This window comes from Leptodactylus fuscus, chromosome 7, assembly GCF_031893055.1.
Source record: "Leptodactylus fuscus isolate aLepFus1 chromosome 7, aLepFus1.hap2, whole genome shotgun sequence".
Classification (NCBI taxonomy): Eukaryota; Metazoa; Chordata; class Amphibia; order Anura; family Leptodactylidae; genus Leptodactylus; species Leptodactylus fuscus.
The window spans coordinates 29652098-29673049 of record NC_134271.1 but is presented as its reverse complement, the minus strand read 5'-3'; the positions used below and the strand labels follow the sequence as shown (position 1 = coordinate 29673049).

General features: G+C 42.5%; 14 non-coding genes across 14 annotated transcripts; all 14 read right to left on the bottom strand.

Moving 5' to 3' along the window:
• Window positions 1–11128: 11128 nt before the first annotated feature.
• On the bottom strand, window positions 11129–11200 carry TRNAQ-CUG (transfer RNA glutamine (anticodon CUG)). The gene has a single exon. It is a non-coding gene; the product is annotated as a tRNA-Gln (tRNA).
• Window positions 11201–11654: 454 nt separating this feature from the next.
• TRNAS-AGA (transfer RNA serine (anticodon AGA)) lies at window positions 11655–11736 on the bottom strand. Its single transcript has one exon. It is a non-coding gene; the product is annotated as a tRNA-Ser (tRNA).
• Window positions 11737–12028: 292 nt separating this feature from the next.
• TRNAQ-UUG (transfer RNA glutamine (anticodon UUG)) lies at window positions 12029–12100 on the bottom strand. The gene has a single exon. It is a non-coding gene; the product is annotated as a tRNA-Gln (tRNA).
• Window positions 12101–12558: 458 nt separating this feature from the next.
• Window positions 12559–12640, bottom strand: TRNAS-AGA (transfer RNA serine (anticodon AGA)). The gene has a single exon. It is a non-coding gene; the product is annotated as a tRNA-Ser (tRNA).
• A 300-nt stretch (window positions 12641–12940) lies between these two features.
• TRNAQ-CUG (transfer RNA glutamine (anticodon CUG)) lies at window positions 12941–13012 on the bottom strand. The gene has a single exon. It is a non-coding gene; the product is annotated as a tRNA-Gln (tRNA).
• Window positions 13013–13839: 827 nt separating this feature from the next.
• On the bottom strand, window positions 13840–13911 carry TRNAQ-UUG (transfer RNA glutamine (anticodon UUG)). Its single transcript has one exon. It is a non-coding gene; the product is annotated as a tRNA-Gln (tRNA).
• A 461-nt stretch (window positions 13912–14372) lies between these two features.
• Window positions 14373–14454, bottom strand: TRNAS-AGA (transfer RNA serine (anticodon AGA)). The gene has a single exon. It is a non-coding gene; the product is annotated as a tRNA-Ser (tRNA).
• Window positions 14455–14754: 300 nt separating this feature from the next.
• On the bottom strand, window positions 14755–14826 carry TRNAQ-CUG (transfer RNA glutamine (anticodon CUG)). The gene has a single exon. It is a non-coding gene; the product is annotated as a tRNA-Gln (tRNA).
• A 791-nt stretch (window positions 14827–15617) lies between these two features.
• On the bottom strand, window positions 15618–15699 carry TRNAS-AGA (transfer RNA serine (anticodon AGA)). The gene has a single exon. It is a non-coding gene; the product is annotated as a tRNA-Ser (tRNA).
• A 300-nt stretch (window positions 15700–15999) lies between these two features.
• On the bottom strand, window positions 16000–16071 carry TRNAQ-CUG (transfer RNA glutamine (anticodon CUG)). Its single transcript has one exon. It is a non-coding gene; the product is annotated as a tRNA-Gln (tRNA).
• Window positions 16072–16525: 454 nt separating this feature from the next.
• TRNAS-AGA (transfer RNA serine (anticodon AGA)) lies at window positions 16526–16607 on the bottom strand. The gene has a single exon. It is a non-coding gene; the product is annotated as a tRNA-Ser (tRNA).
• Window positions 16608–19880: 3273 nt separating this feature from the next.
• On the bottom strand, window positions 19881–19952 carry TRNAQ-CUG (transfer RNA glutamine (anticodon CUG)). Its single transcript has one exon. It is a non-coding gene; the product is annotated as a tRNA-Gln (tRNA).
• Window positions 19953–20406: 454 nt separating this feature from the next.
• Window positions 20407–20488, bottom strand: TRNAS-AGA (transfer RNA serine (anticodon AGA)). The gene has a single exon. It is a non-coding gene; the product is annotated as a tRNA-Ser (tRNA).
• Window positions 20489–20779: 291 nt separating this feature from the next.
• TRNAQ-UUG (transfer RNA glutamine (anticodon UUG)) lies at window positions 20780–20851 on the bottom strand. Its single transcript has one exon. It is a non-coding gene; the product is annotated as a tRNA-Gln (tRNA).
• Between the last annotated feature and the right edge of the window lie 101 nt (window positions 20852–20952).

Genomic DNA, 20952 nt, shown 5'->3' with positions numbered 1-20952 from the left:
AACATGACAATGATCCAAAGCACACCGCCAGGGCAACGAAGGAGTGGCTTTGTAAGAAGCATTTAAAGGTCCTGGAGTGGCCTAGCCAGTCTCCAGATCTCAACCCTATAGAAAACCTTTGGAGGGAGTTGAAAGTCCGTGTTGCCAAGCGACAGCCCCAAAACATCACTGCTCTAGAGGAGATCTGCATGGAGGAATGGGCCAACATACCAACAACAGTGTGTGCCAACCTTGTGAAGACTTACAGAAAACGTTTGACCTCTGTCATTGCCAACAAAGGATATATAACAAAGTATTGAAATTAAATTTTGTTACTGACCAAATACTTATTTTCCACCATAATTTGCAAATAAATTCTTACAAAATCAGACAATGTGATTTTCTGGATTTTTTTTTCTCATTTTGTCTCTCATAGTTGAGGTCTACCTATGATGTAAATTACAGACGCCTCTCATCTTTTTAAGTGGTGGAACTTGCACTATTGGTGACTGACTAAATACTTTTTTGCCCCACTGTAGGTGGGAGAGGCATCATTTTTCTCAGAGCGGTGCCGGCTTTCATTTGATATATCACAAGACGATGTTTCTTTATATTTTGTTTTGGAGAAATCAAATTCAAAGTTTTGATGCGCAATTGTGAAAAAAAACGTATGTTCTAAAATTGTGAAAAAATACATTTGTGTTACTTGTGTTCTTGGTTATATTTGTACAGGTTTTCAACTTGGGACCAAATTGGGATCAATTTTTTTTTTTTTTTTTTTAAGCCTTGAATCATCTGATTTTATGTTTGTGTGAGCTTCTTCCTTTTTTTCTTTTCAAATTACAACTTGCTGAATTCAACATTTATATGCAACAATAAAGAGAAACAAAAAACAAATCCCATAAGTGCCAGAATAAATACATCTTATCATCATAACACAACTTGTCCAGCATTTTCAACCTGAATGCATTGAACAAACCGAAAGAAAAAAGCTGCTCATATCCTCAAGTGCGATTTTCTATATAGTCTCATCCTAATTATATGTTAACAAGAGTACAAGAACCAATATTTATAACATCTATTTCTACATGTAACAATTGTTTTTTATTATATCACTAAACATGTACCGGTAATTTATTAAGAAAAATAGTCCAGTAGATAAATCCTCATTCTATAAAATATGAACCAATCAAACAATTAATAGGACATTTTTAAACTACTGGCCTTTTATCATCAATTTGTCCTTTCTAGTGAGTGAAATGTAATCTTGTCCATAAGCGCTTACTAGCAATGGCCATTTCCTTTTGTGTCACAGAGTATGTACGGCCTGTCACGGTGTTAGGCTCCACCTTAGATAATATCTGATTTTTGTTGACTTGTAAAATGTCTGGTTTTCTTGGATACACAAAGGATGGTGCTGGACCAGAAGGATGCAAAAAAGTCAATTTTATTGTCTTCATTTTCACAATCTTTGGAGAGTACAGTAGCCAGCCACCATCGCCGATCATATTCACAGGTCACATAACCAGTTATGTCATCCATTGCCAATCTTGTGCCGCCTTCTACCACTTCATGGACTTCACTGTCCACAGGCTGAACAGATCTGAATTCAAGATTTTCGGAATGACACTGTAATAGTTATATTTTAAAATATTATCCCATCGTGATCCCAACTTGAATTTTGGTACAGATGTGGCTAAGGGCATAGCAGGCCCATGTGCATTTTTTTGAAATTTTTAAATAAAACGTTTTTTTTTTTCGGAAATGCGTTTTAGAATTTTGCGTTTGCGTTCACATGGGTAAAATATTAACAAAGATACTCTTGTGACATATTTGGTGAAAGCCTGTATAGTTCTGAGTAGAATGGCGTTTATTTTGTTTCTCTATCTTTTTTCTAGCCTACCGTATTTTCCGGACTATAAGGCGCACATAAAAACCTACGATTTCCTCAGAAATCGTAAGTGCGGCTTATAGTCCGGTGCGGCTTATATATGGATGGAAGCGGCGGCAAAGACTGCGTGCCGCTTCCATACATACATAAAAGGCACCGTAAGGGTGCATTCACACTACCGAACGCCGGCGTGTATCACAGCCGTACACGCCGGCGTTATAGCAGGGCTGCCGGACACTTCCTATTCATTTCTATGGGAGCAGGCATGCGAGCGCTCCCCATAGAAATGAATGGACAGACACTTCCCATTCATTTCTATGGGAGCTGGCATGCGAGCGCTCCCTATAGAAATGAATGGAAAAAAGCAGTCCATTCATTTCTATGGGGAGCGCTCGCATGCCGGCTCCCATAGAAATGAATGGGAAGTGTCCGGCAGCCCTGCCGTCACGCCGGCCTGAAACAGAACGTGAAACTTACCCAGCGGTGCAGGGCGGGCGGGCAGGCATTCAGGCCTCCTCTTCCTCCGATGTTCCGTCCTTCTCCTCCGGCGCTCGCTGATAATGGCCGGGGCGCATGCGCAATATCATAATGCTTCTACTGCGCATGTGCCCTGGCCATTATCAGCTTGCGAGCGCCGGAGGAGGACGGAACATCGGAGGAAGAGGAGGCCTGAATGCCCGCCCACCCTGCACCGCTCGGTAAGTTTCACATTCTGTTTCAGGCTTTTATTTTAAAACGGGGGGGGGGGGGGGGGGGGGGGGGGGTAGTTTAATCTAACGTTTACGGTTGGACTCTATCAGCATGATTTTGCTGATAGGGCCCCTCCTCGCCTGCCGAGCGCTTCCAATAGAAGCGGCTGGCACGCGGGGGGTTAAGCGGCTGCTGGCAAAGTCTGCCTGCCGCCGCTTTCAATAAGATATAATGCGCACCGGACTGCGGCTTATAGTCCGGTGCGCCTTATATATGAACCGAGACGGACTATAAGGCGCTCATGGGCAATGCGGCTTATAGTCCAGTGCGCCTTATAGTCCGTAAAATACGGTAAGTTATGAGGAGAAATTTAAAGGCAGGAAACACCGAAATTCGCACTTTTTCTGAACTTTGAAAATCAATTAAAAATCCAAAAAAATTTCTAGAATTTTTTTTTCTTCACATTTTGCATTCTCTGACACACTATTACCAAATGACAAAATCTCAAAAGAATTAAAAATAAAGAGGGAAAAATCATTGGTTCACTTGACACGGAATGACCCTAGAGATGAGCGAGTAGTATTCGATCGAATACAACTATTTGATTGAATACTGGTATCGGTTGAATACCACGCAGGAAAAATCCATTGAATTCAATGCAAAAACCTCCTCGTGCTCCTCGTCCTGCTACTTCCGGAACTTGGACGATCCAAGGTCTCAAACTTTGGTTTCCATGGAAACCGGAACAACATTCCCGTTTTTTCCCATAGACTATAATAGGATTTGATATTCGAACGAATACTACTCGCTCATCTCTACAAGACAACTGATGGCCTCAAACACATTAGGAAGGCAAGTTATTTGACAAATTAACTCTTGACAAGGCATGTAAATTGAAAATTATTTTAGGTAACTTTCTCATGAAGCTGGTATAAAGAAAGCTGTACAGAGCTGGCATCAAAGCAAACAAGGTACTTTAAAAAATATATAAAAAAATATATAAAAAAATATATAAAGCAGATTTTGGCTTAGTTAACACTTTAATTGGCTACTTAAGGGGAATCTGCCAGGGCATTTTGGTACAATAAACCACCCACATGTTCTTATAGACTTGAGGTATAGTGTCCCTAATTGCCTTGTTATAATGTAATCCATGGCTGCATTAAAAATAAAAAAGCTTTATACTCACCCTGCCGCTGTACTCCTTGCTTCGCCACAGTTCTTCAATGAAGCCAGAGGAGTACATAGCATTTTCAGTGCACACGCCCCATATCTCCTGCAGTTGCGCAGTGAAGTTGGGGTGTCCATCTCTGGCTTCACTCAAGAACTGCACAGGCGCTGGGAGCACCAGAGATGAGTCTGATGAGACTTATCGGACTCATCTCTAGGTAAGTATAAAGTTTTTATTTTCTTATTTTTAATGTGACCGTGGATTGCATTACAACAGGGTGATTTGGGACACTACACCCCAGGTCTATAAGGACCTGTGGAGGGTTTAGTGTCCCAAATTGACCTGGTAGGTTCCCTTTAATTCTATGTATTTCTTCATAGTTTCCATGTCAAGGTCTTCAATATTAATCTACAGTGTATTAACAAAAATAAATAAATAAAAAACAAGACAAAACATGAAATGAAAAGTTGTGCACAAACCTCTGACTGGTACTGACTGGTACTGTATAGTTTATTTGTAAATAAAATCCCTTTTGAGCCGCTGATTCAGATTAGGAAGTGGTGTATAATCCCAATCCATGCCTTGAAGCAGTCTGAAATTAAACAGGAAATACCAGAACACCAACTCAGTATTTTAACTTTCTGTACCCAAAGGCAGATTTGGTAACTGATTATATAATGTGTAGAATGCACCTGCACTTCCTATAGTAGAGGCATCTATACTGGAATGATAAGACTGAGAGTAATACTAAATGTCTTCAAAAGCAGTCTCTTATGGAGTGTAGCTGGGAAACTTATACTTAGAGGTGTTTTTCCATGAACGGACTGCTCAGACCACCAATGATTCCCCCTTCTGCATGAAGCAATAATCAATTAGCTTGGACACCACTCCATTCATTTCAATGGTGTTATCTTATAAATGCTGCTCCATTTACAAAAGGGGATGAAAGTTCTCCTGATCAGTCTGTGTGGTCGGACTCCCCCCCCCCCATTGATTTCCAAACTCATTTATAGAAGGGGTTTCTATGATTTTTTTTTTTTTTAGATGTATGGCTTATCCTTAGAATAGGCCATAGATATCTGGTCGGAGGAGATCCAATTGCTGGTTTCCTCACATTTCAGCTGTTCAAGGATATGTGGGACATATGGAGGCAATAATGAGGTATCTTCGTAACCCTCAGGGCCCCTTCACACGGCGTAAGCGCGCCGCTCATTTAGACATGTATACACGTGTCCGAGCGCGCAGCTTCAAAACAGAGCCCATTGATTTCAATGGGAAGCGTGCGTATATCGGCATATACACGTGCTTCCCATTTAAATCAATGGGCTCTGTTTTGAAGCGCCACACTACGCGCTACGTGTCTAAATGAGCAGCGTGCTTACGCCGTGTGAAGGGCTCTAATATGGGGCACACAGGGGTTAATATGAGGGACATGATGGTGTTAACTGCAATTAATGTGAGGCACATGGAGTTACAGAAACTAAATTAATAACCCCAAATGCCTGACATTGCTAGGAATAGTAATCCCAGCAAGTACCTGTGTGTTTTATTTTCACTTTACTGTAGCTTCCTCTCCTCCATACGACAGACATCTTCTAGAAGACACAATGAATCCTGCACATAATGGCCAATGACTTATCTGCAGATGTTATATTCTAGTGGCTACAGGACCTTTAATGACATCACAGTCACGTGACCTACACGACAAGCCAATCACTGAGCAGTAGCACTAAAGGACCTCCCCCTTTGTTTAATTTATGCAGCTCCTTGCCGATCTCTGTGTTCCGTGGACCCTGAATAGAGTATAAGCCGAGGGGGGCTTTTTCAGCATAAAAACTGTGCTGAAAAAGCCGGCTTATACTCTAGTATATATGATATATTACTACTCCCTGGAAAAAGAAAATGTTTTTCCAAGTATAAAATTTAAAAAAATAAACTAAAAATTAAAATCACCCCCACTTTCCCTAGATTACATATAAATAAATAAATAAACAAAAGTGAACCTAAACTCTTTAGGCATCCCCAAGTCCGGAAACGCCCAAACTATTAAAATATAAAAACATTTATCCCATACGGTAAACGGCGTAGCAAGAAAACGAATCAAAATGGCTGATTTGGTGTTTTTTTTTCGCCAAATAACCTTCCTAAAAAAAAAGGAATAAAAAGTGATCAAAACAACATACATTCCCCATTGTGGAATCAATAAAATCTACATATTGTCCCGCAGAAAAAGACGCCTTACACAACTCCGTATACTGCAATATAAAAAAGTTACAGGGGTCAGAATATAGTGATTCAAAGAATTTTTTCTTCAAAATTTTGAATTTTTTGTAAAGTTATTGCAACATGATAAAAAGTATATAAATAGCATGCTAACATAGCATTTTTATCGCAGAGTCGAAGCCGTAAAAACAAAGCCCATTAGAAAATGGCAGTACTGCGTTTTTGATTTTTTTACGTGACAAGTTGGACTTCAAAACAGACAGAAATATGAGAAAGTTATGGCTTTTGGACTGTAAGGAGTAAAAAAAAAAAAGAAAAGTAAAAAATTAAAAATGTCCACGTCTCCTAAGGGTCAATTAAAAGAGTTATCCAACTTCCAAAAATGATTTGCAAATATATCCAAAGCAGTCCTAAATACTCACTGTCAGCGGTGCACCTCCCATGAGGCGACCTGAAGCAACCGCTTCAGGCGGCGCTATGCCAGGGCCTCGGGAGGGCGGCATTTTTGCTGACCTAAGCCAGTCCAGGACAAGCTGTCCTGGACTGGCTTAGCGTCACCGTGTCTGCAGCCCGACACGGGAAGCGAGCGGTGTATTGGGGCGGCCCTGCTGGATGCAGCGCTGCTCCAGCGGCCGCCCCTCACACTCAGGCAGAGAGCAGGTCCTCTCCCTGCGAACGCCGCTCGCTCCGCTCGACCACGCCCCCTTTCCGCTCGACTCCACCCCCTTTCCACTCGGCTCCGCCCCTCAGCACCGCCCTTGTCGGGGGGGGTGGCGGCAGAAAGCCCAAGTTCATCCCTGCTCACTGTTCCCTTGTACACCCTTTGCTTAGATTTACATTACTTGTTGTACCTTGTATCACTTATTTACATGCAGTGAATCTGTGGAGAAACTACAACTCCCATGATGCATCTTCCTGCTCTCACTCTTCGTGTACCCCTCTCCTTCTCCAGGACACATTGCCTGTGAGCAAACTCCCTCGCTGGGGTCTGTGTTGCGTTAGATGTCTTCTTCAGTCCTGTAGCACATATCTGACCAGGTAACAAATCACTCTCAAATCTGAGATCACATGCTGCTGAGACGTTTTGTTTGCTGGCTGAACTGCTCATAGGGAGGGGTAGTGGGCTTGCAAACAAAACATCAAAGTTGTGGTCAGTGGGCGAATTTAAACAGGATATATATATTAGGAAGTGTTTTGCATCATGTTCTATTGCCCATATTTTCAAAAAAGGAACCACAAATTACATTAAAAAATGTATTAAATGACACAAATGCTGGCAGAAAATCAAAAGTTTTTTAAAAACTTAGTTACCCTTCAACTTTTTCCCAACCAGTCATGTTAGTACCATTAACAGGAAGTGAAAACTATACTCGCGACTAGCTGCCGTACAGGAAAAACATACAAAGGTAACACTGAATAAATGAATGAAACGTTGCAGCCCATAAATATGAGTGGATTAAGGCTCATGAAGTATTACAGCTTGGTTGTCTCTCAACTGAACAGATGAACGCAAGACCTTTCTAAGATATCTCTTTTTGGGCTAGGGCAACACGGTGCGATGACACTAGGCTATAAGACCCACCCTTTTAATAGTGGTTATACTGATGCTGAAACTAAGGCTCCATTCCCACGGAGTAATGCGCCGCACATTCAGACACGTATACACGTGTCAGAGTGTGAGCGCTCAAAACAGATCCCATTCACTTCCATGTGTGCCGGCTCATGCGCGCTACATACTGAAATCAATGGGTTAAAAAGCCTCCCATTGATTTCAATGTGTAGCGCCCGTAAGCCAGCACACATTGAAGTGAATGGGATCTGTTTTGAGCGCTCACACTCTGACACATGTATACATGTCTGAATGCGCAGCGCGTTACTCCGTGGGAATAGAGCCTAACACTGCCGATATCTCTGGCACCGGGGCGCATACTGACAAAGCGTTCTAGTGGTATTTAATACTGCCGACATCAGATGACATGAAAAGCCCACTTTCAGCAAAGGCCCCATGCAGCAGGCCGCAGCAAAAAAGTGTTGCGGGAGAAACCACAGCGGCAACGCATCTCAGTTTTTCCTGCAGCGCTTTTCACAGAAATCTGCGCACTTTCTGTTTCCATTATACCTATAAGGAAATCACCGCCGTTTCTGTAGGTATAATGGACATGTTGCGATTTCCAAAAATGCAACATTTTTGGAAATTGCAGCATGCCTGTAACGTGTATTTTACCGCAATTTGCAGGGACTGTAAAACGACAACTATTTACACCATGTGGGGACCCGGCCTTCAGGTTGAAGTCACACACTACGGTAACAATGCGTTTTTTGTCTTTTCAGTCAAGTCAGTGAACTTACCAGAAAGAAGAAGTATGTAGTTCTTTTACATTTCCCATTACTTTCAGAACCAATCTGGCTCAAGAAATGCTGCAAAATCCACAAGAATTCAACTTTTCCGCAACGTTTGGCCTAAAGCTGAGTTCACACTGTGTTTTTTGGACCGGATTTTGACGTGGAATCCACCTCAGGATCCGGCTCCAAAAAACACATCCCATTGACTTCAATGGGAGCCGTTCACTTCTTTTTTCCCACTCGAAGAAAAAAGAAAAGAGCTGCTCTATCTTGCCACGGATACCGTGACTGAATCAACCAAGGGCGTCTGCGGCACGAAACTTCATCCCGACTAGGCCCATTCATTTGGGCCTGATTCAGAGCGGAATGCCGCGACAGACGTTTTTTTGAGCGGATTCTGAGGCGGATTCCCACGTTAAAATCTGGTCCAAAAAACTCCTTGTGAACTCAGCTTAAAAAGATTTTTCTAGCCTTTATTAAATGACGACCTATCCTTTGGACAGATAATCAATTGAAGATACATGTGGGTCCGGCACCCTGCAGATCAGCTGTTTGCGGCTACATCGGAACTCCATGAGCGCCACTTCTGCTTCACAGGGCACGTGACCTCATATTCATCGGTCACATTGACTGTCAGCAGCTCAGTCCCATTCAAGTTAATTCCAAGTGCGATACCAAGAACAGCCGCTGTCAAAATATATTGCGCGGTGGTATGTTTTCTGGAAAAAGCTGCTCTCTGTAATGACGTGATCTCTTCAAACCAAGGGTGCCACAAAATAACCAACCACATATCTCAGGCTAGGTTCACACTAGCACTCCGTTGGGGTTTTCTGTCACGCAATCCGCATGAAAAACGTGTAGCGGTGCTGCGTATTTTTTGGGACCCCAGGTAACTGCTTTTTGCACGAATTAGGTTTCCGTTCTCCAGGAACCCAAACGGACGCATTGAAAGGAATTCTGGACACTAGTGTGAACCTAGCCCTATCAATTAAAACCCTTTTCACTTCCAAAGTTATAACCCAGGGGTGGAGGACACGTGACCCTATACTGAGGTGACACATTATGGGCACACACAGGGTGTCATACATCCAGTCAGACAGAATACACACATTACAGACGTGCCAATCCCACCATGAAGAAAGGACATTACTAGAATCGCACCACAAACCTAAAACCGCACGAGTCTGTATGCAGGAAGTATTCCTATACACCGCATTCTGCTTCCACCACAAGTGACAGGACCTGAATTACTCACCCTGCTCCCGGGCAGCTCTGCTCATGGACACGGCCGCGGGCATTGAGTGTCGCGTCGCATCACAAAGTCCACAGTCTGAATCCAGAGCAGTGTGAATCACACAACGTGACAAGAAACGGGTCAGCGACACGGCACATGCAACGTCACCACACACTCGCACTAGCGACCCAGGCCGCGCCCTCTGCTGGCTACGTACTCCTACATTCCTATGCACTGAGGAAGATGGGCGGGATGGTGACGTCACTCCCGGCGTAAAACGGCACACACACTGAGGCGGCTCGTTCGAACACTAGTTGTGGTGACAGGAGCGGGTTCTGTTCTAGGCTTGTGGTAGGGAGTCCGTGCTAGTCTAGTCTAGAGAATGGCATGTTATTGTCACTCAGAGTGCTATGTTATACTGTGGAAAAGATCCATGCGAGTCCGTGCAACAAGGGCTCATTCACATCTGCGTTATGCAGGTTTCCATTTCCTGACCGAAACTGGACAGGAGACGGAAACCTGCAGTCATGTTTCAAACCTATTCATTTGAATGGGTTTGAAAAGTGTCCGTCCGTGAGCGCCAGGCAGCGTTTTGTGCTCTCCGCGGCGAAACCGGTTTATTTTTTTAACCAGAGACAAAGTCGGACTTGCAGAACTTTGTGTCCGGTTAAAAAAAAAAAACGGTTTCACCGCGGAGAGGACAAAACGCTCACGGCCGGACACGGTCTGACTGGAAACCTGAAAACGGAAATCAAGCGCTGGTATTCAGCTACTGAATACGTTAAAGGAGTTGTCCAGGGTACGGCAGGTTCACACCTGCCCTGGTCTCCGCTTTGCAGGTTTCTGTCTTCTGCCAGCGAAACTGGACAGTGGATGGAAACCCGTCGGTCAGTTTTCAAACCGGGTTTGCAAAGTGTCCGCCCATGAGAATCTTCTGCCTCTCTGCAGTGAAACATTTTTTTTTTTTTACCGGACACAAAGTCCTGCATATCCGACTTTGTATCCGGTTAAAAAAAAAACGGTTTCTCCGCAGAGAGGCAGAAGATTCTCATGGGCGGACACTTTGCAAACCCGGTTTGAAAACTGACCGACGGGTTTCTGTCTCCTGTCCAGTTTCTCAGGCAGATGACGGAAACCCGCTGCATTGCCTACAGTGGAGACAAGGCGATGGTGTGAACCCGCCCATAACTGTTATCTTTATATGCTCCAGTATCTCCCACCTGCTGCTACAGGGTGTTTTTTTATTTTTTGCATAAGTGGTAACCACTGAGTCCAAATCAGCGGCCTACGGAAAGGACACGGGCGACGATATTTGTTCTTTCCTGAGGCCGTTTCCCTTTTTAGCCCTAGGATCTAGAATGCTGTCTATCCCTGAGGAACAATTCTCTGAAGAGGGAATATATATCTGTTTAAAAGAGATTTGAGCTGGACTTCTTTCTTCTTTTTTTTTCAATGGTGCCAACTTTCAAGCTGTGAAAATGTGGCTCATTTCAGCAATTCATCGCTACGCCGAGCGCTGGCAAAATAAGGATTCTCTATGTTTTACTGTCCCTTAAGCAAAGGTCGTCAAAACTGTGAGCAGTTAAAGTTGAACACCAGGTTCCACTGAGATTTGAACTCAGATCGCTGGATTCAGAGTCCAGAGTGCTAACCATTACACCATGGAACCTTGCTGTCTAGATGTGGAGGTGCTTTGTTTTCGTGCTTTAAACTTAAGAAAGATGACTGAGCCTATGGCAAATGATTCAGACAAAAGGCTCCAAAAACACTGACCAAACATGACAGCATTGCATAATGGCAGCTTAATCTCTCTCGATCTAATTTTTTATTGTTTTTTTTATCCCGTGAGATTTGCTTGGGCAGGACTAGAGTATAAGAAGTAAAGTTTAGAGTGAAAATGGCAGGATTTAGTCCTTCTTTTTTAAATATAGAGTATGATCTAACAAAGTCTTTAAATTAGCATCAACAACTCTTAAAACTGATCATTCAAATGAACAATGCTTATCGAAAAAGGGGTGATTCTCAAGAACTAAGAAAGATGATATATTTAAACGGTCAAAATAAGATCCATTTTGGGGTGAATGATTGAATTTTTATGAGCAAAGAAGAAAGGCAGACATTGACGTAGTCGGCAGGATTTGAACCTGCGCGGGGAGACCCCAATGGATTTCTAGTCCATCGCCTTAACCACTCAGCCACGACTACTCATTTCCTTTCTGAGGGGGTGTGCCTTTTCCGCGTTTCTCTTTTTAGCCCGAGGATCTAGAATGCTGTCTATCCCTGAGGAACAATTCTCTGAAGAGGGCATATATATCCGTTTGAGAGAGATTTGAGCCGGACTTTTTTTTTCAATTCTTTTTTCAATGGTGCCAACTTTCAAGCTGTGAGAACATGGCTCATTTCAGCATTTTATCACTATTCCAGGGGCTGGCAAAATAAGGATTCTTGATGTTTTACTGTCTCTTAAGCAAAAGTCGTCAAAACTTTGATCAGCCGAAGGTTCCACCGAGATTTGAACTCAGATCGCTGGATTCAAAGTCCAGAGTGCTAACCATTACACCATGGAACCTTTCCTTCTCTGGGTCAAAGCGGATGGTTTTCGTGATTGAAACTTAAGAAAGATGACTGAGCCTATGGCAGATGATGCTGACAAAAGGCTCCAGAAACACTGACCACACGTAAAAGCACTTCATAGTAGCAGCTTAACCTCTCTCGATCTATGTTTTTTATTGTTTTTTATCCCGTGAGTTTTCCTTAGGCAGCACTAGAGTATAAGAAGTAAAGTTTAGAGTGAAAATGGCAGGATTTAGTCCTTCTTTTTTAAATATAGAGTATGATCTAGCAATGTCTTCAGATTAGCATCAACAACTCTTAAAACAGATAATTCATATGAACACTGTTTTTTCCATAAGGGGTTATTTTCAAGAATTACATTTTCATTAAGAAATATTTTTAAACGGTCAAAACAAGATCCATTTTGGGGTGATTGACTGAATTTTATGCGTAAAGAAGAAAGGCAAACTTTGACGTAGTCGGCAGGATTTGAACCTGCGAGGGGAGACCCCAATGGATTTCTAGTCCATCGCCTTAACCACTCGGCCACGACTACTCATTTCTCCTCTGATGGGTGTGCCTTTTCCGTGTTTCTCTTTTTAGCCCTAGGATCTAGAATGCTGTCTATCCCTGAGGAACAATTCTCTGAAGAGGGAATATATATCTGTTTAAAAGAGATTTGAGCTGGACTTCTTTCTTCTTTTTTTTTCAATGGTGCCAACTTTCAAGCTGTGAAAATGTGGCTCATTTCAGCAATTTATCTCTACGCCGAGCGCTGGCAAAATAACGATTCTCTATGTTTTACTGTCCCTTAAGCAAATGTCGTCAAATCTGTGAGCAGTTAACGTCGAACACCAGGTTCCACTGAGATTTGAACTCAGATCGCTGGATTCAGAGTCCAGAGTGCTAACCATTACACCATGGAACCTTGCTGCCTAGATGTGGAGGTGCTTTGTTTTCGTGCTTTAAACTTAAGAAAGATGACTGAGCCTATGGCAAATGATTCAGACAAAAGGCTCCAAAAACACTGACCAAACATGACAGCATTGCATAATGGCAGCTTAATCTCTCTCGATCTAATTTTTTATTGTTTTTTTTATCCCGTGAGATTTGCTTGGGCAGGACTAGAGTATAAGAAGTAAAGTTTAGAGTGAAAATGGCAGGATTTAGTCCTTCTTTTTTAAATATAGAGTATGATCTAACAAAGTCTTTAAATTAGCATCAACAACTCTTAAAACTGATCATTCATTTGAACACTGCTTATCCAAAAAGGGGTGATTCTCAAGAACTAAGAAAGACGATATATTTAAACGGTCAAAATAAGATGCATTTTGGGGTGAATGATTGAATTTTTATGAGCAAAGAAGAAAGGCAGACATTGACGTAGTCGGAAGGATTTGAACCTGCGTGGGGAGACCCCAATGAATTTCTAGTCCATCGCCTTAACCACTCGGCCACGACTACTCATTTCCTTTCTGAGGGGGTGTGCCTTTTCCGCGTTTCTCTTTTTAGCCCGAGGATCTAGAATGCTGTCTATCCCTGAGGAACAATTCTCTGAAGAGGGCATATATATCCGTTTGAGAGAGATTTGAGCCGGACTTTTTTTTCAATTCTTTTTTCAGTGGTGCCAACTTTCAAGCTGTGAGAGCATGGCTCATTTCAGCATTTTATCACTATGCCAGGGGCTGGCAAAATAAGGATTCTTGATGTTTTACTGTCTCTTAAGCAAAAGTCGTCAAAACTTTGATCAGCCGAAGGTTCCACCGAGATTTGAACTCAGATCGCTGGATTCAAAGTCCAGAGTGCTAACTATTACACCATGGAACCTTTCCTTCTCTTGGTGAAAGCGGATGGTTTTCGTGATTGAAACTTAAGAAAGATGACTGAGCCTATGGCAGATGATGCTGACAAAAGGCTCCAGAAACACTGACCAAACGTAAAAGCACTTCATAGTAGCAGCTTAACCTCTCTCGATCTATGTTTTTTATTGTTTTTTATCCCGTGAGTTTTCCTTAGGCAGCACTAGAGTATAAGAAGTAAAGTTTAGAGTGAAAATGGCAGGATTTAGTCCTTCTTTTTTAAATATAGAGTATGATCTAGCAATGTCTTCAGATTAGCATCAACAACTCTTAAAACAGATAATTCATATGAACACTGTTTTTTCCAAAAGGGGTTATTTTCAAGAATTACATTTTCATTAAGAAATATTTTTTTTAAACGGTCAAAACAAGATCCATTTTGGGGTGATTGACTGAATTTTATGCGTAAAGAAGAAAGGCAAACTTTCACGTAGTCGGCAGGATTTGAACCTGCGAGGGGAGAACCCAATGGATTTCTAGTCCATCGCCTTAACCACTCGGCCACGACTACTCATTTCTCTTCTGATGGGTGTGCCTTTTCCGTGTTTCTCTTTTTAGCCCTAGGATCTAGAATGCTGTCTATCCCTGAGGAACAATTCTCTGAAGAGGGAATATATATCTGTTTAAAAGAGATTTGAGCTGGACTTCTTTCTTCTTTTTTTTTCAATGGTGCCAACTTTAAAGCTGTGAAAATGTGGCTCATTTCAGCAATTTATCTCTACGCCGAGCGCTGGCAAAATAAGGATTCTCTATGTTTTACTGTCCCTTAAGCAAATGTCGTCAAAACTGTGAGCAGTTAACGTCGAACACCAGGTTCCACTAAGAGTTGAACTCAGATCGCTGGATTCAGAGTCCAGAGTGCTAACCATTACACCATGGAACCTTGCTTTCTAGATGTGGAGGTGCTTTGTTTTCGTGCTTTAAACTTAAGAAAGATGACTGAGCCTATGGCAAATGATTCAGACAAAAGGCTCCAAAAACACTGACCAAACATGACAGCATTGCATAATGGCAGCTTAATCTCTCTCGATCTAATTTTTTATTGTTTTTTTTATCCCGTGAGATTTGCTTGGGCAGGACTAGAGTATAAGAAGTAAAGTTTAGAGTGAAAATGGCAGGATTTAGTCCTTCTTTTTTAAATATAGAGTATGATCTAACAAAGTCTTTAAATTAGCATCAACAACTCTTAAAACTGATCATTCATATGAACACTGCTTATCCAAAAAGTGAAAGCGGATGGTTTTCGTGATTGAAACTTAAGAAAGATGACTGAGCCTATGGCAGATGATGCTGACAAAAGGCTCCAGAAACACTGACCAAACGTAAAAGCACTTCATAGTAGCAGCTTAACCTCTCTCGATCTATGTTTTTTATTGTTTTTTATCCCGTGAGTTTTCCTTAGGCAGCACTAGAGTATAAGAAGTAAAGTTTAGAGTGAAAATGGCAGGATTTAGTCCTTCTTTTTTAAATATAGAGTATGATCTAGCAATGTCTTCAGATTAGCATCAACAACTCTTAAAACAGATAATTCATATGAACACTGTTTTTTCCAAAAGGGGTTATTTTCAAGAATTACATTTTCATTAAGAAATATTTTTTTTAAACGGTCAAAACAAGATCCATTTTGGGGTGATTGACTGAATTTTATGCGTAAAGAAGAAAGGCAAACTTTGACGTAGTCGGCAGGATTTGAACCTGCGAGGGGAGACCCCAATGGATTTCTAGTCCATCGCCTTAACCACTCGGCCACGACTACTCATTTCTCTTCTGATGGGTGTGCCTTTTCCGTGTTTCTCTTTTTAGCCCTAGGATCTAGAATGCTGTCTATCCCTGAGGAACAATTCTCTGAAGAGGGAATATATATCTGTTTAAAAGAGATTTGAGCTGGACTTCTTTCTTCTTTTTTTTTCAATGGTGCCAACTTTAAAGCTGTGAAAATGTGGCTCATTTCAGCAATTTATCTCTACGCCGAGCGCTGGCAAAATAACGATTCTCTATGTTTTACTGTCCCTTAAGCAAATGTCGTCAAATCTGTGAGCAGTTAACGTCGAACACCAGGTTCCACTGAGATTTGAACTCAGATCGCTGGATTCAGAGTCCAGAGTGCTAACCATTACACCATGGAACCTTGCTGTCTAGATGTGGAGGTGCTTTGTTTTCGTGCTTTAAACTTAAGAAAGATGACTGAGCCTATGGCAAATGATTCAGACAAAAGGCTCCAAAAACACTGACCAAACATGACAGCATTGCATAATGGCAGCTTAATCTCTCTCAATCTAATTTTTTATTGTTTTTTTTATCCCGTGAGATTTGCTTGGGCAGGACTAGAGTATAAGAAGTAAAGTTTAGAGTGAAAATGGCAGGATTTAGTCCTTCTTTTTTAAATATAGAGTATGATCTAACAAAGTCTTTAAATTAGCATCAACAACTCTTAAAACTGATTATTCATATGAACACTGCTTATCCAAAAAGGGGTGATTCTCAAGAACTAAGAAAGATGATATATTTAAATGGTCAAAATAAGATCCATTTTGGGGTGAATGATTGAATTTTTATGAGCAAAGAAGAAAGGCAGACATTGACGTAGTCGGCAGGATTTGAACCTGCGCGGGGAGACCCCAATGGATTTCTAGTCCATCGCCTTAACCACTTGGCCACGACTACTCATTTCCTTTCTGAGGGGGTGTGCCTTTTCCGCGTTTCTCTTTTTAGCCCGAGGATCTAGAATGCTGTCTATCCCTGAGGAACAATTCTCTGAAGAGGGCATATATATCCGTTTGAGAGAGATTTGAGCCGGACTTTTTTTTCAATTCTTTTTTCAGTGGTGCCAACTTTCAAGCTGTGAGAGCATGGCTCATTTCAGCATTTTATCACTATGCCAGGGGCTGGCAAAATAAGGATTCTTGATGTTTTACTGTCTCTTAAGCAAAAGTCGTCAAAACTTTGATCAGCCGAAGGTTCCACCGAGATTTGAACTCAGATCGCTGGATTTAAAGTCCAGAGTGCTAACTATTACACCATGGAACCTTTCCTTCTCTTGGTGAAAGCGGATGGTTTTCATGATTGAAACTTAAGAAAGATGACTGAGCCTATGGCAGATGATGCTGACAAAAGGCTCCAGAAACACTGACCAAACGTAAAAGCACTTCATAGTAGCAGCTTAACCTCTCTCGATCTATGTTTTTTATTGTTTTTTATCCCGTGAGTTTTCCTTAGGCAGTACTAGAGTATAAGAATAGAGATGAGCGAACACTAAAATGTTCGAGGTTCGAAATTCGATTCGAACAGCCGCTCACTGTTCGAATGGGTTTCGAACCCCATTATAGTCTATGGGGAACATATACTCGTTAAGGGGGAAACCCAAATTCGTGTCTGGAGGGTCACCAAGTCCACTATGACACCCCAGGAAATGATACCAACACCCTGGAATGACACTGGGACAGCAGGGGAAGCATGTCTGGGGGCATAAAAGTCACTTTATTTCATGGAAATCCCTGTCAGTTTGCGATTTGCGCAAGCTAACTTTTCCCCATAGAAATGCATTGGCCAGTGCTGATTGGCCAGAGTACGGAACTCGACCAATCAGCGCTGGCTCTGCTGGAGGAGGCGGAGTCTAAGATCGCTCCACACCAGTCTCCATTCAGGTCCGACCTTAGACTCCGCCTCCTCCGGCAGAGCCAGCGCTGATTGGCCGAAGGCTGGCCAATGCATTCCTATGCGAATGCAGAGACTTAGCAGTGCTGAGTCAGTTTTGCTCAACTACACATCTGATGCACACTCGGCACTGCTACATCAGATGTAGCAATCTGATGTAGCAGAGCCAAGGGTGCACTAGAACCCCTGTGCAAACTCAGTTCACGCTAATAGAATGCATTGGCCAGCGCTGATTGGCCAATGCATTCTATTAGCCCGATGAAGTAGAGCTGAATGTGTGTGCTAAGCACACACATTCAGCTGTACTTCATCGGGCTAATAGAATGCATTGGCCAGCGCTGATTGGCCAGAGTACGGAACTCGACCAATCAGCACTGGCTCTGCTGGAGGAGGCGGAGTCTAAGATCGCTCCACACCAGTCTCCATTCAGGTCCGACCTTAGACTCCGCCTCCTCCAGCAGAGCCAGCGCTGATTGGCCGAATTCCATACTCTGGCCAATCAGCACTGGCTAATGCATTGTATTGGCGTGATGAAGCAGTGCTGAATGTGTGTGCTTAGCACACACATTCAGCTCTACTTCATCGGGCTAATAGAATGCATTGGCCAATCAGCGCTGGCCAATGCATTCTATTAGCTTGATGAAGCAGAGTGTGCACAAGGGTTCAAGCGCACCCTCGGCTCTGATGTAGCAGAGCCGAGGGTGCACAAGGGTTCAAGCGCACCCTCGGCTCTGATGTAGCAGAGCCGAGGCTGCACAAGGGTTCAAGTGCACCCTCGGCTCTGCTACATCAGAGCCGAGGGTGCGCTTGAACCCTTGTGCAGCCTCGGCTCTGCTACATCAGAGCCGAGGGTGCGCTTGAACCCTTGTGCACACTCTGCTTCATCAAGCTAATAGAATGCATTGGCCAGCGCTGATTGGCCAATGCATTCTATTAGCCCGATGAAGTAGAGCTGAATGTGTGTGCTAAGCACACACATTCAGCACTGCTTCATCACGCCAATACAATGCATTAGCCAGTGCTTATTGGCCAGAGTACGGAATTCGGCCAATCAGCGCTGGCTCTGCTGGAGGAGGCGGAGTCTAAGGTCGGACCTGAATGGAGACTGGTGTGGAGCGATCTTAGACTCCGCCTCCTCCAGCAGAGCCAGCGCTGATTGGTCGAGTTCCGTACTCTGGCCAATCAGCGCTGGCCAATGCATCCCTATGGGAAAAAGTTTATCTCACAAAAATCACAATTACACACCCGATAGAGCCCCAAAAAGTTATTTTTAATAACATTCCCCCCTAAATAAAGGTTATCCCTAGCTATCCCTGCCTGTACAGCTATCCCTGTCTCATAGTCACAAAGTTCACATTCTCATATGACCCGGATTTGAAATCCACTATTCGTCTAAAATGGAGGTCACCTGATTTCGGCAGCCAATGACTTTTTCCAATTTTTTTCAATGCCCCCGGTGTCGTAGTTCCTGTCCCACCTCCCCTGCACTGTTATTGGTGCAAAAAAGGCGCCAAGGAAGGTGGGAGGGGAATCGAATTTTGGCGCACTTTACCACGCGGTGTTCGATTCGATTCGAACATAGCGAACACCCTGATATCCGATCAAACATGTGTTCGATAGAACACTGTTCGCTCATCTCTATATAAGAAGTAAAGTTTAGAGTGAAAATGGCAGGATTTAGTCCTTCTTTTTTAAATATAGAGTATGATCTAGCAATGTCTTCAGATTAGCATCAACAACTCTTAAAACAGATAATTCATATGAACACTGTTTTTTCCAAAAGGGGTTATTTTCAAGAATTACATTTTCATTAAGAAATATTTTTTTTAAACGGTCAAAACAAGATCCATTTTGGGGTGATTGACTGAATTTTATGCGTAAGGAAGAAAGGCAAACTTTGACGTAGTCGGCAGGATTTGAACCTTCGCGGGGAGACCCCAATGGACTTCTAGTCCATCGCCTTAACCACTCGGCCACGACTACTCATCTCTCTTCTGATGGGTGTGCCTTTTCCGTGTTTCTCTTTTTAGCCCTAGGATCTAGAATGCTGTCTATCCCTGAGGAACAATTCTCTGAAGAGGGAATATATATCTGTTTAAAAGAGATTTGAGCTGGACTTCTTTCTTCTTTTTTTTTCAATGGTGCCAACTTTCAAGCTGTGAAAATGTGGCTCATTTCAGCAATTTATCTCTACGCCGAGTGCTGGCAAAATAAGGATTCTCTATGTTTTACTGTCCCTTAAGCAAAGGTTGTCAAAACTGTGAGCAGTTAAAGTTGAACACCAGGTTCCACTGAGATTTGAACTCAGATCGCTGGATTCAGAGTCCAGCGTGCTAACCATTACACCATGGAACCTTGCTGTCTAGATGAGGAGGTGCTTTGTTTTCGTGCTTTAAGCTTAAGAAAGATGACTGAGCCTATGGCAAATGATTCAGATAAAAGGCTCCAAAAACACTGACCAAACATGACAGCATTGCATAATGGCAGCTTAATCTCTCTCGATCTAATTTTTTATTGTTTTTTTTATCCCGTGAGATTTGCTTGGGCAGGACTAGAGTATAAGAAGTAAAGTTTAGAGTGAAAATGGCCGGATTTAGTTCTTCTTTTTTAAATATAGAGTATGATCTAACAAAGTCTTTAAATTAGCATCAACAACTCTTAAAACTGATCATTCATATGAACACTGCTTATCCAAAAAGGGGTGATTCTCAAGAACTAAGAAAGATGATATATTTAAATGGTCAAAATAAGATCCATTTTGGGGTGAATGATTGAATTTTTATGAGCAAAGAAGAAAGGCAGACATTGACGTAGTCGGCAGGATTTGAACCTGCGCGGGGAGACCCCAACGGATTTCTAGTCCATCGCCTTAACCACTCGGCCACAACTACTTATTTCTTTTCTGAGGGGGTGTGCTTTTTCCGCGTTTCTCTTTTTAGCCCGAGGATCTAGAATGCTGTCTATCCCTGAGGAACAATTCTCTGATGAGGGCATATATATCCGTTTGAGAGAGATTTGAGCCGGACTTTTTTTCAATTCTTTTTTCAATGGTGCCAACTTTCAAGCTGTGAGAACATGGCTCATTTCAGCATTTTATCACTATGCCAGGGGGGGGGCAAAATAAGGATTCTTGATGTTTTACTGTCTCTTAAGCAATAGTCGTCAAAACTTTGATCAGCCGAAGGTTCCACCGAGATTTGAACTCAGATCGCTGGATTCAAAGTCCAGAGTGCTAACCATTACACCATGGAACCTTTCCTTCTCTTGGTGAAAGCGGATGGTTTTCGTGATTGAAACTTAAGAAAGATGACTGAGCCTATGGCAGATGATGCTGACAAAAGGCTCCAGAAACACT